This window comes from Rousettus aegyptiacus, unplaced genomic scaffold, assembly GCF_014176215.1.
Source record: "Rousettus aegyptiacus isolate mRouAeg1 unplaced genomic scaffold, mRouAeg1.p scaffold_m13_p_13, whole genome shotgun sequence".
Lineage (NCBI taxonomy): Eukaryota > Metazoa > Chordata > Mammalia > Chiroptera > Pteropodidae > Rousettus > Rousettus aegyptiacus.
Window position 1 is genome coordinate 63,718,286 of NW_023416288.1, and position 13,877 is coordinate 63,732,162.

Consider the following 13,877-nt stretch of genomic DNA (forward strand, 5'->3'; position numbering starts at 1 on the left):
ATGAATACCACTTTATTGAGGACAAATGGAAATATTAAATATTGGTTCTTGGGGGGAAAAAAAGTATTCTCATTACCAAACCCTAAATACAAGTGTTTGTGAAGTGGCATACTCCCATATTTGTGTATAATACCCCTACATTCATACAGCACTGCAATCCCATTAGCAGCAGGCTTAAATTAATAAAATTGTTTGTCTTGTCAGCTTGTGTTACACGTTGTACAAACTTGTTAGATAATCAGCAGAGGCATGACAATTCATTATCCTACAGGGAGCCGGTCTGAAACCAGCAGCTTCCGCTTTCAGACAGAGCCACCGCAGCAAATGAGAGCAGCATTTGCAGCCGCTTGCTGCACACTCTGAAGGGCACAGACTCAGCAGCTCGGCAGGCGTCCGGCTGTTCACCAGTAGCGAGAGATTTTATATTTCACTCCCACATACCAAGCACCTATGACTGCCCAGGATCAGTAGGACTGTATTTTGACAAGTCTCTTAAACAAGACAGATTGAACTTCTTCTTTTTCTGGTCCTCAGATTGGCTGGCAAGGGTAAAAGATGTGGTCAGTGGGTTTTAACATCAGCATTTGGCTCATACCAAAAAGCCAGATGTTATTCTTCTCCAGCAAAGATGGGGGAAGGGGGGAGGAGAAATGAACCCTTCCTGAACAGCAGACCTTCTTTTTGGTTCGGCTTCGATCAGATGCCTCCACATCACCACTGCACAGAGGGAGGCATTTAGCTGTCACTCTACAGGCTATGGAAAAACGAGATGTTATTCCTCTTGGGCTCCATGCTACCCAATATAAGCAGTGCTGCAGCGAATTTAGTATGAATTTTCGCAGTTATTTCAGGTAACGGGAAGTAGATGTCAATTACAAAACATACTTCTTGGCATCTTTTACCCACAATACAAATTCGTGGCAGATGGAAGACCATATTCCAATTGTTCTTTGTAGATTACAGAGAACACCCCTACAACTCCAGAGCTAAGCGCGACTATGCATATCGGAACAAGTTCACGGAGCCAAGGGGATTTACTCAGGTCTAAGAGAAATCGAGCTTTTGGGAAAGTGAAAAAGCTAATGAAAATATGACCAATGGCTTAAATACCATATTCCCTTAAGGTTTCAACGCTTATCATTACTGATCCATCAGACCAGTGAAATTTTTCTGCCCAAAGTAAATAAATATGGGTTCCCCATTTGGGGCTGGATAAATCTGACCATCCATCAAGTCTGTGGTATTGCTTCAAAATATTGTCTGTCTCTCTATTTGAGAGAATAATAACACCACTGCCGCCCCCAACCCCCGCCCCACCTCACTTGTCAGACGTGGCCATGTGGCTTATAGCGTCCTTCTATGGGGAAGGACTGATTATGCATCCCTGCCCTGGTGAATCTGGGAGTGCCCAGTGAAATCAGAATGAGCCAGTTCTTGGTTGCCATGTCTCTCTTTTCCTTCTACTATGATATTGGTAAGATCCCAAATAATGAATGATCTGTCAGCCTTAGTCCCAAAGAGAAGGCAACATGAGGCAGAGCCATAGCTTACCAATGATGGATGTATGAGTAAGAAATAAACTACTATTGTTAAAAGCCAGTGAGTTTTTGTTACTGCAAGAGAACTTAGCTTAAATGGACTAAAACAAAGGCTATAGGAAGGCTTAGCTTAAGTGGACTAAAAAAAAAAGGCTATTGGTCCCAGCAAGGATACTGATGCTATAGTAAAAACAAAAACAAAAAACAAAACAACAACAACAACAAAAAACCACCTAGTCAATCAGAAAGGCAGAATAGGAGAAGAGGATATTCCAAGGAATGATGGTTCACTTTAGGAAAGCAAAATTCTTTTATTCTACTTGACTCCTCAATCTGAGCTCTATTTTCACTCAAGAAAATACTCTAGACAATTACAACAGTAAAATCATTTTCTATTCTCAAAACAAAATACTGTGGTGCTAAATGACATGACATTCAGAATCTAGTGTCTGTTTTATCCTTCTCTGCTTCCCATCTGGCTACAAGGCTGCTAGACCCAATTCACTTCTAATTGATCATGTACTTTGGGCTAAATGCAAATAAATATGAATAAATAGGCTCTGAATGTTCAAAGGAGTTCTACTGAAAGCTAATTTTAGGAAGATATCTATTTTCGCTCTGCAAGAGTCAAATTTTTACTTTCTCATGGTCATCTAAATGGGTGAGGTAACCATTTTAGCAGGAATCAACTGTTACAAAATCGTATTAGCTCTTTAGAGTGCAAGAGATAAGATATAATAAGAGCTAAAGCACATTTTCGTGTCAAAAAAATTCAATCCTGAGAAGGCGGGATACAACAAATAGTACCTTAATGAACATAATAACGGAAGAAGGAAAATCCACAGACCAGACTGTTCCACCTGACTTTGTTCATACATTCTGGATTTTCTGCCAAATAACCAAAAAATTTATCAGAAATGAGGTGTATCTAGGGACTCTGGGAGTTTTTTTTATCCTACCCTCATTCCGGGCAAGTTAGACAACTAATAAACATAACTGAATAAGCAAGGATTTGATTGAAGCCTGGAGGGTCGGAGGCCCAGAGGTAGGGGAGAAGTAGGGACTTTTTCAATTTTATTAAAAAAATCAAGTTTAAGAAAAATCAATATCTCAATTTTCATGCCTAACCACCTATATACAACATCTGGCTCCCAGCATCCAAGGCTCCAATGGGCCTGTTGGGCACTACTTCTGCTCTTCGAGACATTCGATGTCATTGTTTCCTATTATCATTATGGCTGTTAGTAAAACTGTCCACTCAGTTTACCCTCCCAAAAGCACAAAGTACTCCAGGAAGAATTTTAAACATGTCGTTCTGAACCTAGTCTCTTCTACACGAGACTCTGAACTGCACTTGACAGGAATTCATTATCCAGAAGCAGGCACTAAACTTTTGGCCCTCTGCGGCCCTAAAGAGGGATGCTATTTGTCCCTAAAATAGCTGAGAGTGAGTTAAGATCCCTGGGTCAATACCATGTTTGTCTCCAAGCAGCAAAACCACACAAATACGAGTTTAGGGAAAAAAACAAAAACAAAAAACACAGCACCTGATCAATGCTAAGCCAGCTATCTTTGAAGAGACACTCCTAACACAGCAGTAGAAGAAAAGAAGGCTAAGTCAGATAGAGGCCAATGCCCAACACCTTATACGAGGGCTTCTACCCTCTAGCCACATCTCACCTGACTTAGAAACCACAAAAGAAAGCAGAATGAAAACCACTCTTTCAACTGCTAAGGAGACCAGCATGACCAGTACAATTCCTGCTGGAATGCACTGTCCAGGTTCCCTTAGGAAGACAATATCCCAGGCTGATGAGAAGAGGAGAGGCTGAAATGCTATATCTAACAATGTAGGGCTGGCTTAGCTGGATCCCAGCCAACACCTGGCCCATCGATCAGATATTCACAGAGCAGCAAATAGAAAAGGGGAGCGGGGCAAGCGCCAGCCTTACACTTGGATGCTACTTGCGATTCAGGCCACAGCTGCACACTGGGTAAGGCCCTCGTGAGCAGTCAGCTGGGGAAGCGCCATGCCTCGTCCTAAGAGCTCCGGCTGCAAACATGCGCACGCTATCTGGACAGTCAATTGCCCATGACCAGGCCAGTGTCCAGAGGGTGCTGAGGAACTAGGGAATGCAATGCGGTCATTTGTTCCTAACAACAATCCTGGAAAACTCCAAGGACACTCCTTGTTTTCCAAATCCTGCCCTAACCAGGGCTTTGCCAGAGCGGGGATACTGCTGTGAGTCGCACAGAACCCAACACTATTATTTTTCAAAGGAATGAGGACACCGAGGCCGGTCTCTCTAGAAAAAAAATGCCCATAGGTCAAATGAAGGCTTTAACCTAAGTTCTCTCTGCCAAGTTCCTTTGATTTTTTTAATCAGTAAATTAGTCTGCCCTGAAAAACTTTCTCCATTCTAACCTACTCCTCAAATCATACATGTAAAACCAGGGAAAACGCTGGGGGTGGTATAGAGAGTTCGATACGGGCAGTGCCCACGCAGCAGGCAAGCTTCCAACCCTCGCCCGGGATGCCACGCAGTGCACACCACAACATGGTCCCAGCTAACGGGGCATCACGCAGCAATTGTCTCCTGCACTCAGGGCCAAGTCTGACTCTGTGAAGCTCCCTGGAGAAGCTATGAACCCGTCTTTTGAACCAAGTCTGACCATCCATGGCCTGAAGTCTAGGTAGGCATTCGCTCCTTTCAGTCAGGGAAACTGACCGCCCCCCCTCCCAAAAAAAATGCTGCCACGAAAATAAAAGGCCAATACCACTTAAAATGGATTTGTTTGCATATATCACCTAATTCTTTAGATTGGCCTCAGTATCATCAATAAAGCACCTAGAATGGACCACCTCATCTGAGCTATTGGTAAAACGAAAAACAAAATTCTGCCACTGGCACAGATAAAGTATCTATTATCATTACATACACCCCAAAATCCCAGAATGAAGACAAGGTTAAATGGAAGAGGAAAAAAGGCATGGGGTCCAGAGATACTAGTACAAATTCACTGTTTTAAAGAAATTTCCCACATTTTACTTTTGACTTTCTGCCTGCCTTTGGTTTGGGGGTAAGAGGGTAGATGGTGATGCCCTTTCCTTGGGAAAGTTCTAGAACAGAGTAGCCCCAAACTACCGATCTAAAATCCCTGATCCACAAGTGTGAACTCCAACTAGCTCTAAAAACCAAGATTGTTTTTGTAACACATTTGGTAGTAAAACTTAACCTAATTTGAACTTATTTGCAGCAAAATCTCGGTTGAACAGATGTGAGGCTAAGGTCTTTATCCCATTTAGTGTGAAGACTCATATTTCACTGCAGATATACTACTGTGTTTAATTATAGGGTCACTATCCACAAACCCGATGAGGGTGGAATGTGTTACTGTAGCATATAACCCTTCTAAAACTCAAAAACTTCCAAGTTCAAAAACATCTGACGTTAAGGATTTCTGACAAGGTATTGTGGGCCTACATTTCCATAATCTTCCTTTACACTCCCACCAGTGGTCAGGTCTGAAATCTTTCTACTCACGGGAACTAGCCCATGGAGAGAGCGTCCAATTCCTCCAAAACAACCCTTAATGCCTTCAACAATTAGTCTGACCCATCTGCGGTTTGTGAAACCCTTTACTGGGTTAAGAATAAATCTCTATGCAGATGAATCAAAAATTTCTGTTGCCACACAACACTCCGCATAGCTGGTCCCGTGTAGTTCTAACTCCCTGCTTGAACATTCCCTCCCACCTGCAGGTTGTGCCAACTTGTCTGCAGCTGAACTTCTGTGGTTGCCCAGTCTCCCAAAACCAGCTCTACTTCGATTTATCTATTTTTACTAACTAAATTCTTACCCCTGGATCAAAGTCTTAAATCTTTATTGACAAATACACATCCACGAATCTACGCAACTTAACCGGCCCCTTCCAAATTTAATTGATCAAGGAACCTTGCTGACTCGTCCTGGCGTGAACATTCTTGCACCTTTTCCATGTCCACTACCTAAATTCAGAGGCTCCACACCACTCATGTGCGACTTGTACCTTTCACTCACCTACCCATCTAGTCCTGTTAAAATGCCTAAACCAATGTGTTCCACTCCATCTTAAAACAATTTCTCTTACCTCTTAATAATTACAGCAATTTCTAATAATTCATATAGTCTTATAAAATTTTCTACTGAAGTAGAAACATTTTATAAGACACTTAAAAAAAACTTTTGTGTGTTTAAGTTTGTTGCTCAATAGAAAATTTAGAGGACGATTTATTTAATCTTTTTTCTATCTCATCAGGTACTTAGCTTAATTCTCACACATACTATTTGGGTATCTTTGGAAAATTTGTAAGTTCACTTTAAAATCACTGTGCCTTATATCAGTGAGTTAGCCGATTTCACAGCTAGCAATTCAGACAAATAACTGCCAGCACACACATGGCTGGTGTGGTTATGGTCCAGTACCCAAAGGGGGTGCCAGTGCTCCGGCAGTATCGCCAGTACCAGCTTTGCCGACAGGGTACATTCAAAGAAAAGGTGCAAAGACCTAGTCAGAGCAATTATATCACCAAATATTATGGTCTGTTTGTATGTAGTCAGAAGGCAGGAGATAAGACATCAACATGAAAATACAGGAATCCAGGCCAGCAGGAAAGCAAAAAATATATAGAGAGAGAGAGAGAGCGAGAGCGAGAGAGAGAGAGAGAGAGAGATATCTATAGATAGATAGATATACATATAGATATAGATAGATATCTATCTATCTATATCTGTATCATACGTACAGTCCAGCCAAAGTGGAATGACTTTCATGAGTGCCAGATTCTCACTTCGATATCCCACTTTCACACAAGTCTGTTTCCACTGGGCCACAAACAAAGTCAAAGAAACAGACTAGTACAACAGTGACTTGGGCAGTTGATAACCAAACATATAACATATGAAAAAGACCAAGAAATTTCCTAATCCAAAGAAATAAAACACAAACATAGAGATGGGCAGGGGGCGGTGCGGAGGGCACAACAATAACTACATTTGGGCCATCATACAAACATATATTAATTCCACAATTATTAAGATATACCGTTGTCCCTGTTGTCTACAACATAGTTTCTTCCCACATTAGTCAAATAAAAGTCAAAGAAAGGAGAGAAAGCCCAAGTAAGTGACAATACAACATGGTGACATTGATAATGGAAAGGCACAAGTCGCCTTTAGCTAAAGCACTGCTAAAAATTATAGTGGCATGTCCTAAAAAATTAGTTCTTGTAAGAAAACACCACGCTGTCTGCCTATACAAGCAAGAGTCATTTCCTCAAACCACGGATGTTCACGATTGTCAAATATGTCAACCAGGCTCTTGATAACAGCTGTCAGTTGGAAAAAAACTTTTTTCTAAAGGCTCTCCCAGGCTGAACACTGAAGTTTTTGAATTATCTGACTCCAATTTCCCTCCACGACTGTAGCTAGAGAAATCATCTGTATCCAGAGAATATGTTCTCCCAGAACCATCCCTCAATACCCAATGCCAATTCCTTGGAATGCCCTGCAAGCCTGGAACAGAAACAATGAATTACAATTGGCCATGTTAGTATTGGCGCTGGTGATCTACGTGAGTGAAAAGCAGGAGCGAAAAGTATTTCAAGTCCATGATTCCCCTAGAGACAAAGGCAGGAATCGCCATAGGCGATCCTACATTGAACAGAGTCCTTTCTACAGCCACATGTGCTATTTACTTTCAAAGCATAGGATACAGGGCCTTTGACAACTCATTTAATGATTGATAGGGTACACCAAACAGTATGTCAATAATTTTCAAAGGAACAGAGATGTCTGTCACTTTGAAGAACTTGGCCAACCTAGAATGCAGCCCTGTAAATGACATTTTTCCTTCATCTCTATATAAAAAATCTAGCCCTACAACTCAAGCTACATCCCCCACATATACAGACATCAAAAGACACCTTATGTATACTGAATGCAAAGTCATTCATAAAGTGTTTATTATTTCAACGTAAATTTTTTAAAGTTACTTTAATATCAAAGAAAATACAGTATAAAATGTGCTGGCAAAGAGAACAGAGCACTTTGCTTCCAAGACATATTGACTGTCTACAGTCAAACATTAATTACTAGCACAAGCGGACTAAGTTGCTAAGACGGAATATTATCAGTCTTTGTTAACTACTTCCGTAACTCACTGACCAAAGTGGGTTCAAAACAGGCAGTCACTGCTATGGACTGAAGGCAAAAAGACATTGGACATCAATGAAGTCACATAAACCAGGGCATAAGCAGGTATTGTGTTTTACTACCAAACCCAGGCATTAGCTGTCTAGCCTAAAACTCCACCACACTCAAAGGATGAATGTTCACATGGTGAACAAAACAGTATGAAAAGGCCAGCCACATAAAGCAATCAGAACCGCCTCCCAAGGAAATCAGGCACAAAAATTGGGAAGGAGGGAGACTTTCACTCTACCCAGCGGGATGTCTGTGTATCCATTCCTCCCTTCCATCTCTCATGCTGTCCTCGGATGAGTCAGTGACATTACAGATTTCTCATTTAAGCAGTCCTTGGTTCTTGCTATTCACTCCCACCTCAAATCACAGTCCTTAGAGTTTGAGGCACAACAACCCTTTGTTATGGAAATGAACGTTAAGACCACAGAGGCTAAGGCTCAAAAGCTAGTTTAGCAGACAAGAGCTGAATAAAACGTGCAAGAAAATTAAGACCTCTGCCTGATTCTGTAGGATGCGATACAGCCAAAATGCTATATTTTAAAAATACATTTCTAAAATTACAATGCATCACAATGGCAAGGAGAGACTATGAATGAAATAAAGAAAAAGGGGATTTCTAAAGATGCGTGGTTCTCTACCATGATCAGTCCCTTCAAGTACTCCCTACTGTTTGTTTCCCTACAGGTGCTTCCGAGTAACAAACACCATCCACACACAAAGGTGCATACACACGATCGCAGCCTCCTGAGCAGGTAAGTGTGCAATACTCCAAAATGGCCTCAAAGCCTTCTCAGTAACTAAATACACACTATAAGACCAGACAGGATCGGAAGTCAAAGGCTCTGCTGGAGACTCCTTGGCCTAACACCTCCCCTCAAACACTCAGACCCTTAAAAGGCTCAGGCCATCCAGGCCTATTATTGGTAAGTCAGCATTCTATCAGACTATACAAGGTTTCATGACTTGGAAAGGTCATCACAGACTTAACTATGTCTATGAGAGAGCCACTCAGTGAGCAAAAGAAAGTAAAGCACTCTTAGGTTAAATCTGTGGCAGCCCTTGGAAGGAGAGAAGAAAACCTGTATCAATCATAGCCTCACAAATAGGCAAATACCTAACCCGAACTAACTTTATGCTTATGCTACGGTTTCTAAAGCTGTCTCCCTGCATCTTACGAGTCATTGACTGCCTGCTACAATAGGCGTACTACTCAGAAAAGATTCTGGTAACTAAGGCAGTAAAATTCTGAAAATAAGATAGCAACATCCTTTAAAGCTGATACTAAGAGGTGAGGGGGGCGGAGCCAAATCCACAGGACACATGAAGTCCCTTGTGTCCATCTTTTCCCCAAACTTCCATAGTTGAGTGAGCTTATTATCAAGGATGAGTGTCTTTCTATTCATTGAGGATGTTTTAAAAATTAATAGTACTATTTTTATACAGTTTAAGGTTCTGAGAATCTTCCTCTCAGTTTACGAATGTTATAGATGTTTTAAAAAGGAAATGCTACCCACAATTACACAATTTGCAAGATACAAATGAGACAACGCTTAGAGAAAAATTAGTTGCATGTACGGTCATCTTCGAATTTACTCCAAAAACAATCTAAGCGTTCAGGGGAGTTACAGATACATTTTTACAAACAGGAGTATTTCTTATCTCTACAAATTCTCTCCTAAACTATTTTGCACTCTTTTAAGAAATCACCTTTCTTTTCTTTTCTTTTCTTTTTTTATAGGTGAGGCAACCCTTGTTTGCAAGGACCTTGTTAGCTCACAATCCCTTTTTATTTATTTATTTATTTTTTACACCTACAGCACCTGGTCTTCCTAGGTGGTCTCCATCCAAGCACTAACCAGGCCCAACCCTGCTTAACTTCCGCGATCAGACGGGATTGGGCTTGTTCAGGGTGGCATGGCCGTAGACAACACCTTTCTGTCTGCCTCTACACTTCTGAATTTATATGAAGGTGATCAAAATAAAGTCATCATCTGACAAAGAACTTTATCAAATACATTTTTTTCTAGAACACAATGAATGAAGAGAATATCACACACAGGTGGTTTCTTTGAGAGAAAACATTAGACAACTAAAGGGAAATGAGCATAGTATCTTTTACATATTCACGCTGAATGGTCTAGTTCAAAATTTTTCTTGTGTATGATAGGTCAAGAGACATAGTAGCAAGTACCCTATCAGGCAATAACTTTCACTTACTATACATGCAGCAACTCTAACCTTGGCCAGGTATGAATGCACAAGAATAAAAATTGACTTAATTAGCATTTCATTACAGAGTACACTAGTTTTTTAAAATATCATAACTTCAATACACAAAGGGATGCGAATATAAGTAGGTGATGTCGTTCAGGCCACCAAAAACAACAAAATGAATTAAAAGAACATGGAAAACATATGAAAGAACAGGAGCCTAAGTATATTTAGCACACCTTCAATATTTATTAATTATAAATATAGATCTTCTCTAAATCAGTGTTAATTGCAAAGGGAATATTCATGATCACTTTGCTAAATAAACAGATGTTTCACTGAACTTAAAACTAATCACCATCATGAAAGATATATCCTAATCTACTATCATTAAAAATCACCACACACAAACTTAATTTAAAAGGGGTTTTTATGGCAACTCTAAGTTCTTCATTAGAACCAGCATCATTACATATTTGAAAAATATTTGTATCTGTGCAATTTGTATCTATCTGCCTGTTGATAAAAGACAGGTGCAAAGCTTGGAAAATGAAATAGAACCTCAATATCAAGTGAGAAGTCTACCACTACTACTACAACTACCATAAAACTATTACAATATGCTCCAATAATAATGTGCATATACGGTTTAAATCGAAAAAACTCCCTTTAAAAAAAAAAAAGTCAATACTACTTTCAGAAGCCAGAAATCATGAAGAAACAGGGTGACCATCTGAAGCTCACAGTCAACATTAGAACCTTCAGATTTAACTCAAAGCATTCTCTCTAAAATACAAATCAAGTGTTTTTTACACAAAAACAGCCTTCAGAAAGGACAGGTTAAAAAGATGACAGTAAGGACAGAGGAGACAAGAGAAGGAAAGAGAGGGTGCTGACCTTTAAATGTAGAGCCAGCGAAAGGCCGGGGGCTCTTTTGCTAGAAAGTAAAAACATTACCTTCCTTCCTGGCATCAGAGTAGTGACAGTAAATGCTTGCTGACATTCAGCAAATTGACAAGGGCTGCCTGAGGAGTGGCCTTCACAAAATGTCTAGGTAAAAAGCAAAGCTTCAAGGGAAAACACCTTGCTCCCTGCAAAGGCACCTCTTCAAACTGAAACCACACAGCTAACAAGCAACATCTTGCAGGTTCAAGGGGCTTCTGACCAACTTGCTTCAGCTCCATCCCTAGTATCAGGCTCTCCCAATCTTTCAGATCTTTCTTCCTCCTTTTTCTTTTCCCCAAGAGGAAAGTTAAATGGTTGAGTGAATATGAGGTTGGGTTTGACAGATGGTTTAAATGGGGGGAAAAAAAAAGACAAATTCCTGAAGTAAGACTAAAAAGGGGGGGAGGGCAAGTATAACAAGTTTTCCCTCCACAACCCTGTCCAGTGATAGCGTCTGGGTTTCTACCTCACAGGAAGTACAAGCAGGAAGACCTCCAGAATCCGAGTGGTAATGAACAAGTAAAACACGATTTCTCTCTACTTTGAATCCCCACAGCACTGGGTTGTATCCCTCCAGGTATGTAGCATATGTTGCCTTGTTTAATATGTGCTTGAGTTATTCCCACTAACAGATTGAATTTCTGACAATCGGGGTTTCATCTTCCATACCTGTGAAGCCCTCCTCATCCTTACCACAATATAGCATTCAAAGAAAGGACTAAGTAACCACCTGAAGAAATATACTGCTAGAAAATGACTAGATACTGAAAACATTTCTATGACCCACGCTTTGTAGAGTACTTTCATACAAGAAAAAATATACACCCTACCAACCCTGATACCTTCTGCTCTTTTAGTATGACAGATAGGATTAACACGAACTTCTCACTAGAAGTTAGAAAAAAAATGCAGGAAAAATAAAGATGAGCAAGGTTCAGTAGATCTGAAATTAGAACTCCCCTAAATCCTTTCAGAGAAGTTTCTTGCCTCTTCAGATTTTAAAAATGCTGAGTTACTACCCCTAATGACCCTCAGGGAGTGACAGTTCCAGAAGCTCAAAGCTGCTGAAAATGACACTAATTCCACCCTTTGATGACACTGCAATGGAGAATGGAAAATACCCTTTAATTTGATGCAATTTAAACATCAGCCAAAGACACATCTTGGTAGAACATATTGTCCTCTGGTCTCATTGGTTCCTCCCTAGACCAGGCCAGCTTTGATGGCCGCTTTCACACGCTAACCCTGACATTACAACATTCTTCTTCAAAGACTACCAACTCCCAGTCACCAGCTGCCCATTAAGTAGATCTCTTCACCAAAGATTAGAATACCTTTCTGAAATACTTGCAGGACTTATTCTCTGGCTAAAGAAAAGCTAGGTGGTAGATCTTACTGTTCACATTATCAGAAAGGCAATCTGGGAACCTGTCCAACCTCATTGGACAGGTCAAGTTGAGAACAACTGAGAACAAGATAGCAGAGCCCAGCAATTTCAGGGTATTAGATTTAACAATAAGGAATCCCATACCTGACTCTGGGGAAACACTGTAGGGATTAATTATAAAACTATTAAAGAGAGCTGAGTTCCCTCCAAAGAAGGCAAAATAAGCACAGTGCCATCATTTATTGGAAGCAAAGTTCAAAAGCAGAGGAATCTGTGTTCCACTCTAACAAGAGGGCCTTCTAAAGTCTGCTGTAGAAGAGAAAAGATAAGGTCTCTGTCTCTAGGGCCATAGAAAAAGTGAGGAAGAGGGAGTAAGGGCTGGACAAAAGCAAACCCCCAAGCAATGCCGTGGCACAATAATGCCTGAGCCTCACTCTCAGAGTCTTTGATTAATTGTTCTGGTTGAAGCCTGGACATTGGCATTATTTTGTTTTTTTTCTAAGCTCCACGGGTAATTTTAAGGCAACGTTCTAATAATAAACAATGTTAAAAACAAAGAACAAGCAAACAAAAAACAAGTAAAGAAGAAAAAGAAAGGGCATTTTGAGGAGTCATCTCATAAAAGAGGAATCTTAAAAAAAAATTAAGTCACATTCAATACTTAAGAGTCATTTGAATTTTTATTTCTTGAAAAAGTTAATTATATGTAGACATGTCTGGGATGAAACACCCACCTAAGTATCTGGATTCCTAAGAGAAAATGAAATCTGCAGTCAAGTTTCATAAGTCAGGACACATTATGGTTTTTAAGGCAACTTCTGGCCCAAACTATAGGACAGAAAAGAAAACACACACTATTACTGTTAATGACTCTCATATCAGTTCTATCGTGGGGGAAAGTAGGGTGGTCACACACCACCAAGCAATTCTCCAACATCAGCTGGGTATCCAACAATTTAAGTCAATTCTAACACTATCTACCTAGAGATGGCATCAGATCCCATAGCTCTTCCAAGAATGCCCCACTCCACTTCAGACGCCAATCTAAAGTCCAAGTTGTCACCTGCGCTTCTGAATACATGGTTAAAGATTGGAAGTTTCAAGAATCTCCTCCTTGGGTTCAACTAATTTGCTGGAGCTGCTAGCAGAACTGCGAGAAACATCTTACCAGCTAGATTACCAGCTGATTATAAAAGCAACAGCCAGATGGAAGGATGCATGGGGCGAGGTATGGAGAAAGGACGTGGAGCTTCCATGCCCCCTCCAAGTGTGCCGTTCTCCTCCAACCTCTACCTATCACCAAGCGGAAGCTCTCTGAACCCAGTCCTTTGGGCTTCTTACACAGCTTCATCACATAGGCCTGACTGAAGCACCGGCCACTGGTCTTTCGTTCCACCTCTAGCCCTTCTCTCCTCTTCCTGGACTAAGGAACTAAAAAAAAGTTCCAACCCTCAAATCACACCATTGGTGCTGTCCAAAAGTCACCTCATTAACATAATAAAAGACACCTTCATCTTCTCGTCAAGTAGGAAATTCCAGATTTAGGAGCTC

The 13,877-nt window shown here is 40.6% G+C and overlaps 1 protein-coding gene and 1 pseudogene across 1 annotated transcript in view; both read right to left on the reverse strand.

The window, feature by feature from the left end:
* Window positions 1–13,877, reverse strand: part of SND1 (staphylococcal nuclease and tudor domain containing 1) — a 387,820-nt gene that overhangs the window by 300,907 nt on the left and 73,036 nt on the right. The gene's annotated exons all lie outside the window — the stretch shown is intronic.
* LOC118610991 lies at window positions 9,592–9,709 on the reverse strand (annotated as a pseudogene).